The sequence below is a fragment of the Trachurus japonicus genome, chromosome 15 (assembly GCF_045865225.1).
Source record: "Trachurus japonicus isolate A0001 chromosome 15, Traja_1.0".
Lineage (NCBI taxonomy): Eukaryota > Metazoa > Chordata > Actinopteri > Carangiformes > Carangidae > Trachurus > Trachurus japonicus.
Window position 1 is genome coordinate 29699820 of NC_140921.1, and position 21915 is coordinate 29721734.

A 21915-nucleotide genomic window follows, 5' to 3' on the forward strand; every position below is an offset into this window, starting at 1 on the left:
GAGCTACGCTATGGAGGCTAACGGAATTTCTTGGTTTCCCTCATTAAACTCATCAAATTCAACATCCCAAAACTCCACAGCGCTTTTGTAGACAAGTTGTGACCTGCACAACCACCACGCTATGAGATAATGACGGAACGATACGAAACAGAGCCGTTTTCGAGGTAAATTCATACAAAACCGCTGATGCGCGTTGCGTTCAGGGACAGTTTTTCAGCAAGCAGTCTCCGTATTTACTCTGTATTTACCTCGAAAACGGCTCCGTTTCGTATCGTTCCGTCATTATCTCATAGCGTGGTGGTTGTGCAGGTCACAACTTGTCTACAAAAGCGCTGTGGAGTTTTGGGATGTTGAATTTGATGAGTTTAATGAGGGAAACCAAGAAATTCCGTTAGCCTCCATAGCGTAGCTCTGAGCAGCCAGCTGCTGCGCTCCGCCGTACTGAAAATAGCTTACACCTACAATTAAAGGTAATGAACCTACTGCTATGACTATAGCGATTATGGCAATGGGCCAATTTGCCAAAATGTTGAACTATCCCTTTAAAAGACGGTAGAATAAAACTCTCAGAAGAGGACACATGCTTTGGCCCATTAATTTCATAAAGTGCACTGCAGCGTCTGTGATGTGTTCAAGACACATTATATTCATCATGATTATGCAAGAGAAGTTAAAAAAAAGTGTCTGACAATTTCAGACTGGATAGGAATAGTTGAAGAAATTCACAATATGTAAAGGTTAACATTTTCCCTGAGATATGGAGGGACTACATAGACGAGAGCTGATCTTACCACTGAATCTATATCTGTGTGGGAAAATTTGCACACAGATATCGAATCGGCACAAAAGCGTATCGCCCAGCCCTAATAAATATATATTGATTTCATTTTCATTTATTACGTTTGTTTGTTTTTTTTATTTTTTTGCTGGTGACCTTGTGGACTGCACGGAGGTATTCTGTGTCACTGTGGACTTAAAGGAGAACTTTGGGTCCCTAAAAGCCCCTAGACCTGATTTGTCAGCCTGGTTTCTGCCAGCTCTTTGCTTTGAACGAAGCCTGCCATTGTGTTTTGCTGTAGATGCCCCTGTCTGATGTACTTGTTCTGTGCATATATTTATATGTTTGTGTTTTGTTTTTCACTGAAAAAAATCAATAAAAATAAAGTTTAAAAAAAAGAAACTGTTGATGTTACATTTTACTTTCATCATTGCCTGTAGTTTGCAGACAGACTGGTCCTGTTTATCCATCAGATAGGTTTCAGTCCACATGTGTATGAGCCCATTTAAAATCCATAAAAGTGAATGATGTGAGCGGAGGAATGGAGCAGCTCCACTTTGACCACAGGGCAGGGTTTTAACAGCCTCGCCCTCATGCACTAACACTATCTCCCTGTGAGCCCTGGGGCCTTCCTCATAATTACCAAGTGTTATCTCAGACATCAGTAATATGCTCTCAGGACACAAGTGGGCCCGGGCCTACAGCGAGCCACTAATTGGGTTTCCACTCAAGACAAGAAATGAACAAGTCGGTTGTCAGAGAGGGGAATGTCACAAAGGGGGAATCAGCTTTTTATAGCCGGCTCATTGTCGGCGTTCCCCTTCAGAGCCCGGCTCATCACTTCCATTCTTAGGGAGACCCATCGCCGGAATAAAAATCAGGTAATTCATAATTCATCGCTTATACGAACGAGTCAAACAGTTTGACTTACAAGGAGAGTGCTGACGATCCAGATGAGTGCTCATTGTTATGTTGCTCAGGCCTAATGATCCGGGACGAGGTTCGCTCTCTGATGAGCCTCAACAGCGGCTCCTCTCCTTTCACTCGGCCTGTTGGTCTCTGCTGCTGTTTGGATGTCGTCCGTTTGTCCGTCAGCAGCAGCAGACTTTGGTCAAGGACAAAGTGGATCGACAAACAGTTTGCAGAGTGTTGTAAAAATGAAGTACAAGAGGCGTGAGTGGTGGATGATGGGTGACGACTCTGGCCTGACAGGATCCAGACCAGGTTTTTGTTTCCCCTCCTCTGTGCTGGACTCGGTGCAGAGTAGAATTGATCTGGACAAACAATGTTCTGTTGTCATGAACACAAATAGGTTCGTCCTGCTTCTTGCCGATTGCCGCTGTCATGTTGTGCGCGCTCAGACATGATCCAACATAACAGGAACAGAATACTGTGTGGCTCAGCTGGTGGAGTGCAGAGTGCAGACCATTCAACTTCAGCTCTCTCTCCGTCTACTGCATCAGGGAAACCTCTCACCTAGACAACCTGAGAGGTGAACGCTGCTGTGATGCCTGCACCAGACGTTTGGCCGTTTATCTCTGATGTGCAACATGAATGAATGCGGCTGCTTTACACTCATGCTGTTGGGAATCAAACCTATGGTCCAGGTCCCGTACCTTAATGACAGCTGATCTTTGGCAAATCACTTCATGAGCATTTAAACGCACTTTGATCCTTGTGATGATGCATACAGCCCATAAATCACAACAATGCACTCCCTTACATGAAAATACAAGTACACTGCTTTTGATGATTAAAAAGTATTGATAATCGATACCGGCAATTCTGGCCAATGAGGATACATTTTAAAAGTTGTCAGACAACGCCCACCACTAACTGGAAGCCATGAAAACAAAGTGAGACCAGACCAGACTAAACTAAACTAGACACACTAGAGCTGGGTATCGCAACTGATTTACTGAACTGATTTGATCCGATATTGATTCATTTAGAGATATTTCAGTTTGAACACCTGCTTTGCTTGGTTATGAAAGAGCTTTCTACAGAACTAATGCTGCAAATCCTAAAAAGATGGAACTCTCTAACCTGGTGCATTATTAAATATATTAATGTTCACATTAAGAACTGACCCAAAAGCAGTTTCATTAATGCACATTTATTTAACATGACCCACTGCAGAAGTAAATTCAACTAGAGCAGCAAAAATTAATCGAACAGTAATCGTTTATAAGTTAATCATCAACTATTTTGATAATTGAATGATCGGTTTGGGGTAGTTTAAGAAAAAAAGTCAAAATCCTCTGATTTCAACTTCTTAAATGTGAATACTTCTGGTTTATTTGTTCCTTTATGACAATAAACTGAGTCTCTCTGTGGTTTGTGGACGAAACTGGATGTTTCAGGACGTTAGTCATCTTGTGGTTTGAGAAACACTGATTGACATTCAACATTTTTTTTACATTTTGATGACCAAGCAACTAGTTGCAGCCCTTAATTCAACAACTGCAGTCAATGTGAACATTTCAGCAGTGAATGGACACAACAAAATGTAAACAGCAGCCTCTGAGTTTGTCCTGTTAGTCTCAAACAGGAAACAGCATGCATTAAAAGATCTCTCTAAGGATTTAATGAATGGATATCAGACCTTTCTAATGAAGATCAATATGAATCTGAAGATGGATTCTTAAAACCCAGCCCTCAGACACACACAGACCAGCAAGACCATGAAACTCAATCTGTAAATCCAGTGTGAGTAACCAAACACTATGTGAAGCGTGGTGAGACACCAACAGGTTTTTATTTCCCTGACAAGTAAAGTGTGGAGTGATGTTGTTCATGTTGGTGTGGTACCAGGCTGGATGTGACGGCAGGTCGTGAGAACCGGCTCACAGACGGACGGGGGCGTTGGGAGGCTTCGGAGGCTTTCGGGGGCACGCTGACATTTGGCTGGTGGGAGATGAAGGGAGGGGGAGACTGGAACTAAACATCCCACACCGGAATAACTCCGCTGCACCTCGTACTGTATGTTACACTGTACACTGAGCCTTTCTTACAGAGGATGTGCACATGACGGGGGGGGGGGCACTGAATGTGCATCCAGCCCCACAATGGAGCCATTCATCATGCAGCTCCCGTAGGTTTGCTGGTAGCCCGGTGTTCCATACACCACCACACAGTGACATCATGATGGCTTCACTTCCCTCTGTCCATAAACGCATGCTCTATCTCAGTGGTTCTCAAAGTGGGGTCAGTGGACCCCCAGGGTTCCTTGAGAGGGTTCAAGCGGGTCCCCATCCACTTTTTTCTTCTTTTTTTTTGAGAAATGATTTTATTTTTAGAAATTGTTCCACTTTTTTTCAGAAATTTCTTTAGAATATTTCCAAAATTTCACACCATTGGCTTGTCAGGCTAACGTCATCCTGCTCTTTGCTCTGATTGGTCGTAGCGCTACCCTATTGGTGCAGAGGCAGTTTGAAAGACAGCCTTCATCCCGCCCCCTGGATTGAGCCGAGGTCTACCGCTCGTTGCCAGACTAGACATTTTACATTTTTTTTCCAGAAATTTCTTTCGAATATTTCCAAAATTTCACACCATTGGTCCTAATTTGAACATACATTGACTAAAAAAGTAACGTTCTTCTAGGGCTGCCCCCGACCAAAGATTTTGTTGGTCGACCAGTAGTCGTCACTTATGGCGATTAGTCGACTAATCGACCCCCCACCTTGAGGGAGAAAAAAAAAAAAAAAAAAAAATTTTTATTTATTTTTTTTGCCCGCGGTCAGGTTGAGAATTAATTAATTAATGCTCGTGACTCCGGCCGTGTTGGGTCCGAGATTCAACAACAAGCCGGTCGGGTTTCACCGTTATTACCGGCAGAATGCCCGTTTATCACCAATAAACGCAGTAGATGAGGGTAAAAAGTTACTGAGCTCAGGCTGTGTGACGGGGGTGCGGGGGTGGGGGTCCGCGGCGTGGAGCGGTGCGGGCATAGACATGTCTATGGGTGCGGGTCTCTGACTGCAGCGGGGACTATCATGGATCCGCTCCGTGACACTGAGGCCTTGTCCATACGAGCCCGGGTATTTTTGAAACCGGAGTTTTGCTTCGCGTCCACACCAGTGGTGTAATAAAAACACTCCGTACACACGCAACCGTGAAATCCGCTACCAAGTGACGCAATGCACGTGTGGAAGGCTGTTTTAACCAATCAAAATACAGTGGAAACCGCTTGGATCAAAAGGCTTGGGACGGAATCATTTCTATACAAATGCTGTTTAAATAATTCGTTATCAAGAAATCTGCTTATAGTGTTCATTTTTGGTCATTTTATGGATGTAAACATGCGCAAAAACCATTTCAAAACTACGTGTTATTATAGCTTTATTTCACAGACTCCAAGTCCAACAATTAAATATTAATTAATTTAATAAAAATGTGTAGCCTATTTATTTTATTTTCGGCGGTGTCCCTTTGACGTGCACTGCTGCAGCAGCCTGCACATGTTGCTGCACTGTGTCTTGACTCTTGTGCTGTGTTGTTGTGCGCTGTGTTGTTGTGCTGTGTGCATCACCTGGCTGCTGAGCCACATGACTGTCTGTCGGTGCGGCGCAACTCATTATCACTGGCCGTTGTGTTGTCTGTCAAAACATGGATGAATGAAACATCATATCCACTTTATATCGACCGCGGACGTCACGGATACATTTTCGGCTTTTGGCTCGTTCCGTTCATCTCCGCATAGGCTCTTTTTATCACTGCATGATGCGACCCCCCCCCCCCCCCCGTCGTACCCGGCCTGACAGTGACATAGGCTATTGCCTGTTCATTCATGAAAATCATCCCGAAAAGCTCTCAATCAAACAAGGTGGGGAATAAGAAACTGCGGCGCTACTGTAGTAGTTCTGTCATTTAAAAACAGCTGATCTGTAGCGTCACTTGTTACTGTAAATGATGCTGTGTGGAAAACCAGCTGTGGTCTGTTATTGAGGGTGAGTTTGGAGCTGACAAGAGGATCGTCCTGACGACCGTTTCCTTATATTTTTCTCATCGAAAAACTATACAAATAGCATTTAGATGATGTAAAAAAATAAATAAAAGAAAAAGTGATAAAAATCCACTTTGTCACCTCCATTTTTGCGAGCTCACCTGCAAACCGCTGCAAACAACCTCTGCAGCTGGCAGTGTTTACATCAGCACGTGTGCAGCTATGACGTAAACGAGTAAAACAATCACGGTTGCAGTGTCCACACGCACCCGGTGAAACCAACCCCGGCCCAAAACCCCACCCTGGACTCCGGTTTCAAAAAACCACGGTTTCAGGGTTCCAAAAGCACGGTTGCATGTGGACAGGACATACAACCGGGAACATATGTTCACGGTTTCAAAAATACCCGGGCTCGTGTGGACTAGGCCTCAGACTGACCGCCGGTGAGCGCTGTGGGACGGGACCGGGGCTCAGACAGCACCCGCTAATGGTGACAGCGGTGATACGAGAGAGACTGCCGTGCCGTGTAAAAAAACAAAAAAAAAAGTGTCACGTCATGACTTCCTGTATCTGGCCCTTCAAAATAAAAGCCCTATAGCCTTTCATACAGTTCAGTCATACTGATTTAGACTTAATCTTGACAAGACACGGCTCCAAATGTTGTTGTTTTTTTCCTGCGACCAATCGACCAATGAAATTTTGGTCGGCTAATGATTTTTTGGTCGACCAGTGCTTGGTCGACTATTTGGGGGCAGCCCTACGTTCTTCAGTCTCAGAACAAATATTTGTGTATTTCTGGTGTTTGCTTCCAAATTTTGTCCAATGGGGGTCCGTGGTAGCCTGGCTAACACCAGACCTCATCTCAATGTAGATTGAGATTTGGTCTGGGAACCACCCGTTCATTTTTTCATATTTGAGGCGTGGTTTACGAAAGCCCGATGATGTATGTAGAGCGACAGAAATCCAATGAGGAAAAAACGCTAAACGTTGCTCTTTTTTCAAAATAAACTTGCGGTCTAAACTTAAAACACTTTCTAGCGCTGCATTGAAAGGCAAAGTGTCTGCCGCCATGTTGGATCGACAAGCTTCATCGTCTTGCTGCCCCCTCCCCCGCTCTGTGATTGGCTCCCTCGTTGAGGGAAAAATAGAGAGCCTAAGCGGAAGCAGGAAGTAACGTCGCCATGGGACAAATGAACGGCAGTCAAAGTTTTATTTCGTGATCCAATTTAAAGCAGAAGTAAGCGATCCGGTGGTTTTGTCTAACTTCCTGTCAGCAGATGGAGTTAGCAGTCCCCGCCCTCGTCCCTACGTCACCACATTCACGCACATCCCTTGGCTGCACACACAGAGAGGACCGCCCCTTTATGCCGTTCTCTCTCCTCATTGGATAAAGGTTGTAGGATACAAGGAAAGTTTTCTCCTCGGCTTACAGCAGAGCAGAGTGACTGACAGACCCGTGTTTCAGACCAAACACTCTATTCATGGGTTGCAGTGACGTCACGTCGAAGGGACCGCCGCCATATTTGTGTCCGATTTGACAGGTCTCCTCATATGACAGCATGCAAACCGCAGGATGGAAATGACAGTTTCTTGACAAAATGACAGGGTTTCATACATCCTGTCTGGGTTTATATCTCTATAACAACAGACTAACTCTATATTATCCCACTTATTACACAGTTTATGAATTAATTAATTAATTTGAGACGTAATGTTGATCAAAGTCCGAAGTCCGGTCACTTCTCCGCTGTTGCTCCTCACCCTCCTCCTGTCGACTCGTGTGTAGTTGTTTTCAATGAGCTTTTGATAATCAATCAGTAGATTGATGAATTATCATGTAAATGTTACAATGTGCGCATTTATGTAGTCCTGCTAGACTACGGTCACGGGACACCTTTGTGTCACGGACTCGCGGTGGCACAGACACAGCTGGTCACAGCTGTGACACTGCGCTGGCCCGTCCACTCTGTCCGCTCTGATCGCAGGTTTGGTTCCAGCAGCGGTGAGGGAGGCAGAGAGCCTCCACTCTCCCTCTAACAAGCTACAAGTCATTTTTTCTAACATCACAATTAGTCTGAAGCTGGTAAAAATGAAACACAAGGTAAAAATCCTTGATAGTTCTTCTGCCCTGCTCCGCTGATCAGAGCGGCGTCCCTAGCAACGGCCCGTTTTACTTAGCAACGGTCTGTTATACAGAAATAAAAGACCCTAAATGCAGAATCAGTGAGTAATTAATAAGAAAGTAATCAACATGCAGAATTCAATATATCCATGTTATTAAAAAAAAAAGTGAATCCCCTCTTTTTGTGAGACTTGTCACAGCCCATGCTGCCACTGATAGACTGCCTGCAGTCAACTATTTATTCCGCCTATAACTTTACGTCTTTTGGGATGGAATAAAACTGCAGTCCGGGGTTTCTCTGGCGACTGCTATCACAGTCAACAGCACAATATAATCCTGGCATCTTTCAAATAACCTCAATTTTCGGTCTCTTGCTGATTTCCTCCTACTACCCCACTTGTTCTGGTAACATGATATGCTATGATCTGTGCCCAGATCGCCCTGATTCGGACACAAATATGGCGGCGCAGAAACACAGTGACGTCATGTGAATCTAATGAATAGAAGTGATTGCTGTCGGAAGATACAACTATTTAAGACTTATATTAACACAAACATTCACCTTACTTCTGCTTTAATTGCGCCATGAGAAAAAAATATGTCCTCTACCTGTTTAAAACATCACGTTTCATGCAGAGAAACCAGCAGTTTATCATAAAACGGCAACAGAAGAATGTATTTTGTGTGACGATGCTCTACGGACTACAGATCTGCGTCCCACAAAAAATACATCACCAACTGACACGGGAAAGGGCGGCATGTGATGACGTCACCTACGCCACCTGTAGTCTTTCTGGTTACAGATTCTTCTGAATTTTATTTTACAATAGTTTTACAACAAACTGCTGATTTCTCTTAATGAAACGTGATGTTTTAAACAGGTAGAGGACAGATTTTTTTCTCATGGCACAATTCAGTCGGATCACGAAATAAAACTTTGACTCCCGTTCATTTACATGGAGACTATTTCCGAGTTGAGGTCCCATGGCGACCGTTACTTCCTGCTTCCGCTTCGGCTCTCTATTGGGTCCATGGTTTCCAGGCTGACTTGCAGAGCAAATGAAATCGCGCGCAAGGCAGCATGGGTATACCAGGCTAGATCTGTGGTCTAATGATATAAAAAGGTTTGAGAACCACTGCTCTATCTAACTCTCTTCCTCTTTCTGTCTCTCTCTCTCTCTTTGTCTGCAACAAAGTTTCCATCCCTAATAGAGACACCAGTTCACCAAAGCAGCATCCGACCAGAATTCATCCGTGGCCTCAATTTTGGGGTCAGCTGATAAAGACAAAGGCACCCGGAGTAATGCACAAACACAACTGAAAGCTTATTTGGGAGGGATAAGAAGCAGCAACAGTGTTTATATGATCATATAACCAGGGTGGTGTTTGCTCCAGTACAGTGTGAGCTTTTCTAAAATGACAAATGAATTCTGTCTGAGGCTGAACAGACAAGTGATTTGTCTCACATCGGTAACAACTGCAGCTTAACTCATCGATCACCAGTCGGTCTGGACGTATAGAAGGAGAGCGGCTTCGTTCAGTGTTTGGTTTGCTTGAGCTGTAACCTGCTGCCAGACAATCGAGCTGAGATGTTTTTTTGTTTGTTTTTTCCTTTTAGCTCCAGCAGTTCCACACTCACAAACAGAGACTTAGAAATCACTTTGTGTGGAGGATCAGCAGGGTGCAGCCTGAAGCCCACACTGCAGCAGCAGCAGCAGCAGCATCCAGCCTGCAGCTCTGCTGGTGTTCATGTTTAACTGCTGGTCGTGTTCATCCCAGCGATATAAAGCCAGACTGGTGTTCTGCTTCACCTACACCACTCTCATTCTCTCTGGCAGTTTTTTTGAAGAGTAGACTAAGGAAATTCATCCATGTCACCTGGCTACAGTCAAAACAACACAGGCATACTTAATGGTGAGCTTCAAAAACACATGATTATTTAATTAAACTGAATGAAAATACATCTGAGGTCATGGTCAAAATGGGTCTCCTATGTACAAATGTCACAGTCACATCCTGGAAACTAAATTACTTGTCTCCGCCCACTTACTTTCTTTGTCATTTCCCTGTTGGTTTGAAGGACTGCCAGGTCTTATACGATTTATATGTACATATCAAAACTCATATAATGTTGTTGTTTGGTCTCCCTACAAATGAATGCAGCCGTTGTTACAAGCCTATACATCCCGTTTTGGAGTTGTTGGATTGTGTATTTGATGAGTTTGATGAGGGAAACCAAGAAATTCCTTTAGCCTCCATAGCGTAGCTCTGAGCAGCCTGCTGCTCCGCTCCTTCGTTCTAAAAATAGCTTACACCGACAAATAAAGGTAACGAACCTACTGCTATGACTATAGCGATTATGGCAATGGGCCAATTTGCCAAAATGTTGAACTATCCCTTTAAGTTGTCACATATTCATTTAAACAGGAGGATGTGTTGGATGTTGTGTTTGATGAGCAGGAGTCAGAGGATGGAAACAGGAATCACTCTTTTATCATTTTAGTCACCACAATAAAAATGTTATTTCCTTCAAGAAATCGCAAAACAATCTGTGATCAACAGATATGATGATGTGTCTAAACTTCGCAGGCGTGTGGCCAAAATAACAGACACACACACGCTGGGTAAAGGTGTGCGTGGAGCACTTGCAGTTGATTAATTATGGACCTGCTGTGCATGTCATTTCTTTTCTGCCAGGCTGAACGCAGGCTTTGTGGGAGCTGTGTTGGTCAACCACCTGTTGACAGAGACTTTTATTGCCTTGCATGTGTTTAGCATCTGAGGAGGAAAAAAATTAAGAGTCCATTGTCAAACCATGCCTGTTCTAAGAGTGACTCACTGTGTATTCCATGTTAAATGGCTTGTGTAAGCTGAAGCACTGCTTGTTTTTGCACTCTCCTGACTCTTCTATATTTGTTTGGAAATGATTCATTCATTTTCATTCTTTTCATTAATTTTCTATTTGTTACATGCATAGACATGTTCAATTTGTATACTACTGACAAAATAATGATAGCTTAGTTTGCACATGGAAAGGAGCAGGATGAAGAAAATGTAAATGTAAAATGTATTCCTGCCCTTTAATCAATTCATTCTGATACTATAAATAGATGGTCTGCCAAATTACTTATAAATATATAAAAGGCCAACTAAAAAAGGAAAAAGAAAACATAAACAACTCAATATGGCCATTGCCTTCCCATTAAAAAGTAAACAAAAAAATCATAACATGAGGAACTACCTGCCCATTTCATATGATCTTATAATACTTTCTTTGTACCTTCTTTTAAACACAACTCTTTATATCATCATGCAAAGCACTCCAAAGTTTCACACCAGCCACTGAAAAACACTTTGGAGTTGTTCACTCAAATGATGATGATGGTGGTATGATCAAATCAATCATGTTCCATCAATCTTGGAAACAGGACATTAAAGTGATCAACATCAGAAACATCTATACAGCAACAACAACAAAAATCACGTTGAAAACCCAGCAGAGCTCTCATCATCATCATCATCATCATCATCATCATCATCATCACCACCATCATCAGCAGCAGCAGCAGCAGCAGATGTGCCTGCAGACAAAACTGATCATCTGTGTCCCATCACAACCATGTTTTATCATCAGCGCTGATTGAGACTGTGACACTACACTAAACTCGCGTGCTTTTGTCGCTCCGTCATTCTAGATTGTGTAGATGTATTGAAAACCCACAATTTCCACGTAGGAGCCTCTGTGTTTATAACACCTGACGTTTGATCCAATCAGCTAAAGCGTAAACAAGGATCACAAGTTAACATGATCACCAGTTAAACCGGCAGCTCACTGACACACAAACACACACACACACACACAGCTCCACTAAGGTCGAGCACCAAAACACCGCTACACATCTGTCACTCCAGCGGTGAACACACACATGTAACACACGGGGAAGAAGAAGAAGAAGAGCCGAAAAGCTGCATTAAAGACACGGGGGAAACTTTATTCCTCCAGCAGCAGCAGCAGCAGCAGCAGTCCGCCGTGAGCTGCCTGCCTGCCTGCCTGCAGCTAGCATGCTAACAGCTAGCTGTAAAGCAACAGTCGCTACCGTTAGCAGCAGCTAACGGCAGCTCTCGCGGGCTCCGGGGTGGTGCTGTGCCGCGTGCCCTCCACCTGAGGACAGGTAGCAGCGGCCTGAGCCTGAGCCGGCTCCCCGCCAACCTCTCCTCCACCCGCGGGGCTGCCACAGCCAGCCGCCTCGGTGCAGCCGCCAGTCCCGTAGCCACCGGGATAACGCTGCGGCTAGCTGCTGCTGGCGCTACCGCCACCGTTACTCCACCGGGGGCAGCTTCGGCTCCGACCCGGTCATGTGGCCCGTGTCAGTGGGTTTAATACTCACCGAGGTCGGTGTTCGGCGGGCAACGGTCCGGCCGGGGCCAGGGAGCAAACAACAAGTCTCTGTGTCTGGAGTTAAAAGTCAACTTCAGCGCGTCGCCGCTCACTCCGCCATCTTGGTTCTGCTGGAAAACCTGGACTCAACCAAGTCTGGCATACCGAGGGGGGTGGCGGGGGGGCTGGTGGGTGAGGGGTTTAACGTGCAACCTAGACTAGACTAGACTAGAGCGCAGGTCTGGACTGCCCCCAAGTGTGTTTCCACAGACCAAAGTCCAGCGGGTGGACAGACAGTCCACATCAAGGACGAGCAGAGATATGGCTGCGAGTATTGGCAAAACACAGTCAGTGGACTGTGTGTGTGTGTGTGTGTGTGTGTGTGTGTGTGTGTGTGTGTGTGTGTGTGTGTGTGTGTGTGTGTGTGTGTGTGTGTGTGTGTGAGAGAGAGAGATTTTACAGATGTTCAGTGCAAGGCAAAGTGTTTATTAGGCTCCAGTGGCTCTATGAACACAGAGACCCTGCTACCTGTGATTGCAGGTGTGTCAATGAGTCTGGTTCATCAGACAGACACTGAGCTGAAGCTCCCTCACTGCTCTGAGATCATTAAGGTGCTTGTCCTGAAAATATTTTTTATTCTTTAAGTTTTAATTTACATAGCCTATTTTATCCCATGCCTCTCTATGGCAGAGGTGTCAAACTCACTTTAGTTCAGGGGCCACATAAAATGCAATTTGATCTCAAGTGGGCTGAAAAAGTCTAAACTTTTCTCTTTGTTTTTGTGCAAGATGTTTACATTAAAGCAGAAGTAAGCGATCCGGTGGTTTTGGCTAACTTCCTGTCAGCAGATGGAGTTAGCAGTCCCCGCCCTCGTCCCTACGTCACCACATTCACACGCATCCCTTGGCTGCACACACAGAGAGGACTGCCCCTTTATGCCGTTCTCTCTCCTCATTGGATAAAGGTTGTAGGATACAAGGAAAGTTTTCTCCTGGGCTCAGAGCAGAGCAGAGTGACTGACAGACCCGTGTTTCAGACCAAACACTCTATAGAAGTGATTGCTGTCGGAAGATACAACTATTTAAGACTTAGCCTATATTAACACAAATATTCACCTTACTTCTGCTTTAATCAGCTATCTTTTTACAAAACATATTAGGCTATGACCAACCAGACATTTCTTGAGAAAAATACATGCAGTTTCAAAAACATTATTCTATAACCTGAAATTCATCCCACAGGCCAGAGTGGACCCTCTGGCAGGCCAGTTTTGGCCCGCGGGCTGCATGTTTGACACCCCTGCTCTTTCATAATCATTCAATTTGCCCTTGTTTTTGTTAGACTATTATTGTAAAGCCATAATAAAACATCCTCTATGAATGATGATGATGATTAGTTTCAGAAGCACTAAAACATGACTACTCTTTATATTTAAATGGTTTATAGTCACTAAGTAAATATTAGCTGGTTATCTTTTAAACAGTTAATCATTAAGCTGTTATAACACATTAGATAACACATGTAATGCCATTATTTATAACTGGTCACTAACTGATAATTTATGATGTGTGTTTTACTTTATAATAAGGCTCCTTTACCAGTAAAAAAAGAAAAGAAAAAGTAACTTATTAATAAGATTGCATAACATCGTAATTGTTAACTGGGGGGAAGGATATGATTCTGTAATACTATACACCTGCAGAATGTTGAAATAATAACCTCATTGGAAACCATTTAAAATCTTTCTTTTGTAATATATGTATTTCCATGATGCTAGACACCAGTAACATCAAACTGACACTGAGGTATTTGGGATGGGGGGAGGTGGCGTGTTAAGGATTACTGGGTCCACTGGGCTCTTTGTGGAGGTGTGTCTCTGTCAGTCTGGGGGTCATTCAGGAAGGGTGGGGGCCCTTTTTTACTGTTTGTGTCCCCTCAGGCATCAGTCAATGCCCGAAGAAACACCAAAAACCAAATAAGGAGCCGGCTTTCTAAACCTGTTGCCCAATAAGCACACACCACAGTCAACCTACGGAAACATGAACACAATCTGTTAGTGGAAGTGTTTCTAACCAGATTGATGATGATCTTGAAACAACTTACTCACCTTTTCAAGAACACTCACTCATCAGCTTCAGTTTAGAGACGATAAAAAATCTGATTCACAACCTGAACTGTGGCAAAATGATGTTAAAGGGATAGTTCACCCTAGAATGATATTTCGCTCATTATCTACTCACCCTCATGTTGACTAAGGGCTGGAAGAAGTTTCAGAGTCCTCCGTCCCTTCTCTGAGTTACAGGGGGTCTTGGCGTAGCAGTGCATGTCCATATAACGGTTGCAAAGGGACACCAGAGCTCTTCGTAAAAAAACACACACAAAAAAACATCCAAATACCTCCATGATGCTCGTATGTAATGTCCGTCTTGTGCTGAAGCCCCAAATTGCGTAATTGTCCCGAAAAAAATTAAATAAGTCTATATTTTAAGCTTGTTTGTAGCGGAAGCTTCTCGAAGCTCCTCTTCCTGGTCCGTCCAAATCTCGCGTGATTCGCAGTAACCGCACTGACGCCGGCGCAAATCACGCGAGATTTGGACGGACCTGAGAAGCTTCCGCTACAAACAAGCTTAAAATATAGACTTATTTAATTTTTTTCGGGACAATTACGCAATTTGGGGCTTCAGCACAAGACGGACATTACATACGAGCAGCATGGAGGTATTTGGATGTTTTTTTGTGTGTGTTTTTTTACGAAGAGCTCTGGTGTCCCTTTGCAACCGTTATATGGACATGCACTGCTACGCCAAGACCCCCTGTAACTCAGAGAAGGGACGGAGGACTCTGAAACTTCTTCCAGCCCTTAGTCCACATGAGGGTGAGTAGATAATGAGCGAAATATCATTCTAGGGTGAACTATCCCTTTAATTCATGCTCCACTTGTCAGAGCTCTCAACCACAGCTTCCTGTCTTCATCACCAAACTCAAGCTCAAGTGTCACCATGTCACCTAAATATTAAAAATGATGTGGAGGAGATGAAAACATTTTTTGAATCTTAATCTTAATCTAATCTTTGTTGGATACATCTGTACAATCTCCAAATATATTAGTGACATTTTTAAAATATATATTACTATGCAATTCATACTTTCAAAATGATCCTTTAAGTCGGACATACTGTACTGACTGTATCTGTTATTACATTTTTTGTCCTTACAGTATAGAGCAGGTCCAGACTGTCTCTTTGTAATACTGATCACAGAGTGACATAATAATGATCATGATGATAATAATACTAATGATTGAAGCAGCATGTGTTGAGCATAAAAACTCTGCTTCCTTTAAAAACTGTAAACAAGAGGTTTTTTATCTGTTCATTTTGATACCAACAAAATATTATTAATCATAATCCCTTTTCATTGGCTTCAGTTTGATGTGTGTCCCTCCCTCTGTCCGTCCCCTCACAGATGCTGCGCTCTGAGTGGGACGTCCTCACCTCTGATCCCTCACACACCGTTTGGAGTTGAAATAAACATGTCCATGTGTACGTGTAGGTGAGTTTTAAAGACGTGGCTGTTCACCAGGAGGGGATGTGGGATCTATTCTCTTTGAAGGCTGACCATGGATACTGAAAGTCTGGATATTTCCTGATGTTGCAGCATCATGCCCCCCCCCCCCCGTGGAGAACGTCCACTTCCTTGGCAACGTCATCACACAGGACCTGAAGAAAGCTGTGGACGTTCTTCCTGCAGCAGTTTAATGGGTTCAACCTGCCAAGGACAGCGATGGAGAACGTCTACAGAGTCCATCAGCAGCAGCAGCTGGTGCTGCTCTGCTGCCACAGCCAAGGACGAGCACACGGCCGCACTGCAGCTCATCATTCACTCTGCCTCCACAACCTGTTCACCTCCAGGCCCCTGAGACACACACCCCCTCACTCATTTTGCATAGTATAGATATATATTGCACATATTTGTATTAAACTACGATCATAATATATAATAATAATAATAATAATAATATTTAAAGGGATATTTCAACATTTAGCAAATTTGCATATTGCCATAATCCCTATAGTCTTAGGAGTAGATTCATTACCTTTACCTCCTTGTTGGTGCAAGCTGTTTTTAGATCAGCAGGGCAGAGATGCGAGTTGCTCAGCTAATGCAGCAGAGGCTCATGGTATTTCTACCTTTCCATCATCAAACTAAATACACAATCCAACAACTCCAAAACGCCCTCGTGGGCAAAGTTGTGACCTGCACATTCACCACGCTATGAGATAATAACATGTAATTATGTAACATTACGACACATGAAGAAAATACTCAGAACTACTTTTCACTTTTCAAATCACTCTGAAAGCTCGGAAATACCATGCACTGTGCAGAGCTTACGTCTCTGCCCCGCCAATCTCAAAACAGCTTGCACCGACAATTAAAGGTAATGAACCCACTCCTAAAACTATAGGGATTATGTCAATAGGCGAAATTGGCAAAATGTTGAAATATCCCTTTAAGATATAACCTGCCGTACTTGCTTGTTTTAGTTTAGTTTTCTTCGTATTATGTTTTTGTTTCCCCTTTATTTAACCAGGTGAAAACTTTTTTAAAAACCCCACAAGAAAAGATAGGCTATACACAAACAACATAAGAATTATAAATTACAAATAGAGCAATTACAATTTACATAGGGAAATCACAATCACAAGAGTCAATGGATCTCCTTTCTCCAGCCTTTAAAAATTGATCTGAATTGATTCAGTTTATTGTAATGCACCAAAACTGGATGGCCATTGTGTTTCTGTCATGTTTACAGTTGATCCACAGACAGTCAGAGCTCAGCTGTACATCAGTGACTGTGCTGGTCACACCTCGGTCGTGGTCAAGGTGAAGGTCAAGGTCACATATGAAGCAATCAGAAGACACGCACATCCTACAAAAATAGAGTCCGCACACTAGAATTTGCTCCCAAATATTTAATGAATATCACCACATGTGACGTTTCGGGCCCAGTTTATTTATATGGCACCTCATAAACAACAAAAAAATACAATTTCAACAAAGACAGAGATAAATACAAATACATTCCACACACAAAACAAGTTTTGTCTCACACAAGTCCGAAAGCCTGGGAGAAAAAAACCTGTTTTCAGAGAAGATGTAAAAATCTCTGTGGGCTGCAGCTGCAGCCGGTCTTCAGTCTGGGTCGTGTTAACTGGGTCAGATGATGTGTGAACTGATATTTAGAGCGAGGCTACTGAGGCTCTGGACTTCTGATCAAGTGAAGTCAAAGTGTGTCGGTCTGATGTGGTTCACTGTGTCCTGGATCTGCCTGCTGCAGCTGTCTGAGCTGAAGGAGTCTTCAATCACGTTGGTTTCCAAGGTGACTTCCACTTGAAATGTGCGTTGTCATGAACAAGAATTCATCTGTAAAAGAATAAGAAAATAAATGTGGAAATGTAAAAATGAATAAATATGTAGGCCTAAACAAAAAAAACCCCCAAAAAATATGAAATAAATAAATAAAAACTTTCTACTTTCTGCTGCTCACCAGGGCCGTTGCTAGCAATTCTGGGACCCCTGAAAAAACACTGAAGTGGGCCCCCTATGTATCATCTAGTTTTTCTTTTCCTTTTGTTTTCAACCAGGGGTTTCTAAGTTAATACTACTCGTTATGAATTATGAAACTTTTGGTTTTCTTGTTTCTAATGTCATAGGTGTGTGAAAACCTAGTGTAGCATTAGAGTAGGGTGAGCCTCCTGTATTGATTCAGTAAGGGACAGTGCATTTTATTTTTCAATACAGGAAGATCTTGTTTTGGTGGGCTACTTGCTCCTGCATGGATTAAACCATTTTTTAAGCGACGGCAGGGGGTTATTGCTTGGAAACTAAAACATATTTCATAAATATTGCATGTTTTTAGGCTTTGTTTTGATGCTGATGCAGCATTAGTATGAGAAATATTTTGAATCATAGAAAGATTAGGCTACTGGGGGGTTTTGTGGGCCCTAGGGGGCTGTGGGCCCCTAGAATTGTCATCACCTTTCTACTCTATGCTACGGCCCTGCTGCTCACCCTAAAAACACTTCAACACTGTCAAAGCTGAAATCTACTGCTCCGTCGAGGCAGGACAGAACCGCCCACATCCGGATGATTGACAGCTCAGCTCCACAAGCGAAAGCAGCACATACAGCACACACCGACTAACAACCTCCCACTGCACGTAAAGCTGTCAGGTTGTCACCGGAGTCGTGACCATGGAGGTTGTTCAGAGTGTCACCACCTGCTCATTTGACTCATTTCCACAGCGTGTCCACACTGAGCTGAGCTCAGGGCCACAGTCACGTGTCATGTATTGATAACGCAGAGCTCATGGACACCGCTCTGCCTTCACTCTATCTACTCATTCAGGTCTATGAAGCTTTGTGCTTTTATTCCATCATCACCAGGCCTTGATTTCTACTTATTTATATGATTTCTTATCTCTTTATTTACTTCTTTTCAGCAGTTTATCATTTCATCTTTACTATATTGTTGTCATCGTCTCTCTGTGCTCATGACAGTCAGAGCTGGAGGCGGATAGTTTTCAGGTTAGGATAGGGTCAGGGATGAAATGGTTAGATTTGTTTTTACTGAAAATGTTCAGTAACACTTTTCTTGAATAGGTATTCATAAGATTGACATAAAACTGTCATAACCATCAATGAATACTTATGACAGCTGTGGTTAAGTGTCATTCGGTAAGTTATGTCACTAATGATGCAAAGTTGACATTGTTTGAGATGTCCTTGTTATGAGAACTTGACATCATTTTTAAAGTTTGGAAATTAGGTCTGTTATGACAGTTTAAATTGTCTTTATGTCAAGTTGTCAGAACAAAACCATCTCAAACAATGTCAACTTTGCATTAAAAGTGACATAACTTACCGAATTACACTTAACCACAGCTGTCATAAGTATTCATTGATGTTTAAGACAGTGTTATGTCAATCTTATGAATACCTATTCAAATGTTCATTATTTCTTTCTTTTCTTTTTTTAGAATATTTTATTTTTCAGTTTTCAATTCAACAAGATATACATGAAAACACAAACACACAACTCCAAACCCCTTCCCCAACCCACCCACAAACTGGAAAGAGAGAGGAGGAGAAAAGGGGTTAGGGTTAGGGTGGCAATGTGTCCATATATAATGTTCATTATTTCTTCAGGATTATCAAATGTTCTTGTTTGTTTATCAGAGACAGAGTAAGGTTTTGCTTTTTACCCTCACGTGTTTTGACAGTTGTCATCCGTCTTCATCAGAAGTGTCACCATGTGAGATGTTATCGGTTATTCAAATGGAAAGACTGCGCCTGCACAAAGCCAATGAACAGAACAGATCCTTCCTGGCCCAGTGTCAGGCCTGCCTGAACTTTTCACATGGTTCTTGCTTTACTTTAACAACTGCAACTATGTTTTTTCTGTAAGTCTACTTATGTAAAATTACAACTGTCTGGCAGCCCCCTCTCTTTTCCTTTTTTCTTGTCCTCTGTTTTCTTTTACGTTTGACTGTTTCTCTGCTGTGGTATGTTTTGTACAGTTTTGTTAAAAACTGTAAATAAAATATATAAGAAAAGAAGAAAATGAAGAAGACGTGACTTGTAACATGAAAAGGGAAAAGGAAAACCTTTGTTTGTCTGTGACAAACAAACAAGAAGATTTGGTCAGATTTTAGCAGCTACGGTCAGATTCAGTACGACCTCTTAAAACTCTGTCCAGCTGTAACTCAAGACTTCAAACAGCCATGATAAGGTTCCACTGCACAGTGACTGGATAAACAGAGATGGGACAGGAGTGTGTGAGGAAGACGACCATGAGGACAGGGACTATGTTGGACCTGTCTTTGAATTCAGCTTGTTCTCACTTCATGTCCTCTGATTTAATATTTTATTATTTTGTCTTTGTCAATCTATCATTATCTTCATTGTTTTTCTCTGTCCCTGAAATCTTTTTTAAATTTACCTCTGTGTATGTGTATGTGTATGTGTATGTGTATGTGTATGTGTGAGAGAGAGAAAAAGACAGTGAGAGAGACAATCCACTGAACATCAAAAGTGTGAATTTGAATATATCATTATTGATATTTATTCAGGGCAGAGAGACAGGCCTGTCGGGCCTATTAACTATACAAATTATTATGCTGCATTATTAATACGCTTTTTTGCTTATTTGTTTATTCTCTCATCTTCATATAACACCAGGGGAATCTGCTTCCACATCATCAGCAGCAAAGAATGTGAACTTGATCTGTGCCGACTGGGGGATGTGGGCTGGAAGCTCACGAAGGCAAACGGAAAAATGAGCGACTCCCGGTCTCCAGTCAGACACAGCTGCTTTCTGACTCCTCTCCCACTCTAACTGCATCTGACGCGGCCTGGACCGGGCTGCAGGGGCCATCTGAAGTCAACATGTTGTTTTATTGAGATATCAGGGTCATTATCCTGTGATGCAGTCGCTTGTTGGAATTCTCAGGACAACACAGGGGCCAAACATCAAAGATAAGGAAAGACACAGAACAGAATAGAATAGAATAGACACAGCTCTTTAAAGGTCCAGTGTGTAAAATGAGGGGAAAACAGTGACATCTAGCATTCCGATTCTATTATTTATCTATAATTCTATTGTTTATTTATGAACATGAAACTCTTGAAACGTGCTCTCTGGTTGGCTGGTTGGATTTTCCCTTCCTTACAAACATGGCGGCGCAAGATGGCGACACTCTCTAAGCAAGACCCTTGCTATATAAAAGAAGAATTATCAGGTGATGAAAACCAATTTTATTTTATAGTGATTATACACTTATACAAATATATTCATTGGTCGTATATTCAGATTTTGCCAATAAACCTTGACAAATATTACACACTGGACCTTTAATCAAAGACTCACTCACTACTGATCCTTTAAATTCAGATAATGTCTGTGTTTCTACTTTATTTTCCTTATGGTTACATTTAAAACAGTTATTTTTTTTCACCCTTGACATTTTACGCACCTGTGTGAGAGGTATAACTACGGAAGCTGAGAAAGGCCATACTTACTGTATGAATATATTTTCTCCAGGTTAACAAGATAATTAGGTAGCCTAGCATTTTCCAGATAAGTGACTAATTAATCTCATTATGGTGATGACGAGATACTTGTTCCAGGCTAACTATATCAATAATGATGGGTAATTATGATATAATCCTAACCACAATTAGGCTAATTATGATAACATTATTAAGGAATAATTATTCAGTTAGCTCAAAATTACGGATAAAAGAGATATTTTCTGAGAGAAAGAAAAGGAAAAAAAAAGTGTACGACCTTTCCGTATCCATGAAAGCTGAAGGGATGTTTTTAATTTCTTCCCTTCAGTTCATCCAAACACTTCATGTCCTGACAGGGCGATCATTAGTGTGATGGCTGACAAAGCTATCATTATCTCACTACTGTTGTGTATAAAGCAAACCTGGGTGTGAAAGTCAGGGACGTGAACCAGGCCTAGACAGGACCAGGCCTGGACCAGGTCCTCCAGGCCTGGATCACTGCTTCACCTCCACGTGACATGTACATGATGCGGAAATTCTACAGAATCAAATATGTGGAGCTGCAGACATATATATGTATACATGTATATATGTATATATATAAACATTGTTATTCTT

At 42.5% G+C, this 21915-nt stretch overlaps 1 long non-coding RNA gene across 2 annotated transcripts in view; it reads right to left on the reverse strand.

Moving 5' to 3' along the window:
• LOC146973913 (uncharacterized) overlaps positions 1-12368 on the reverse strand; it is a 60121-nt gene extending 47753 nt beyond the window's left edge. Inside the window, exon 1 of one of the 2 annotated variants that reach the window (XR_015037795.1) lies at positions 12234-12368. This is a non-coding gene — a long non-coding RNA (uncharacterized LOC146973913). Of the gene's footprint in view, positions 1-1709; positions 1783-12233 lie in introns of those variants that run through there. The other variant, XR_015037796.1, reaches the window with a different exon arrangement.
• Between the last annotated feature and the right edge of the window lie 9547 nt (positions 12369-21915).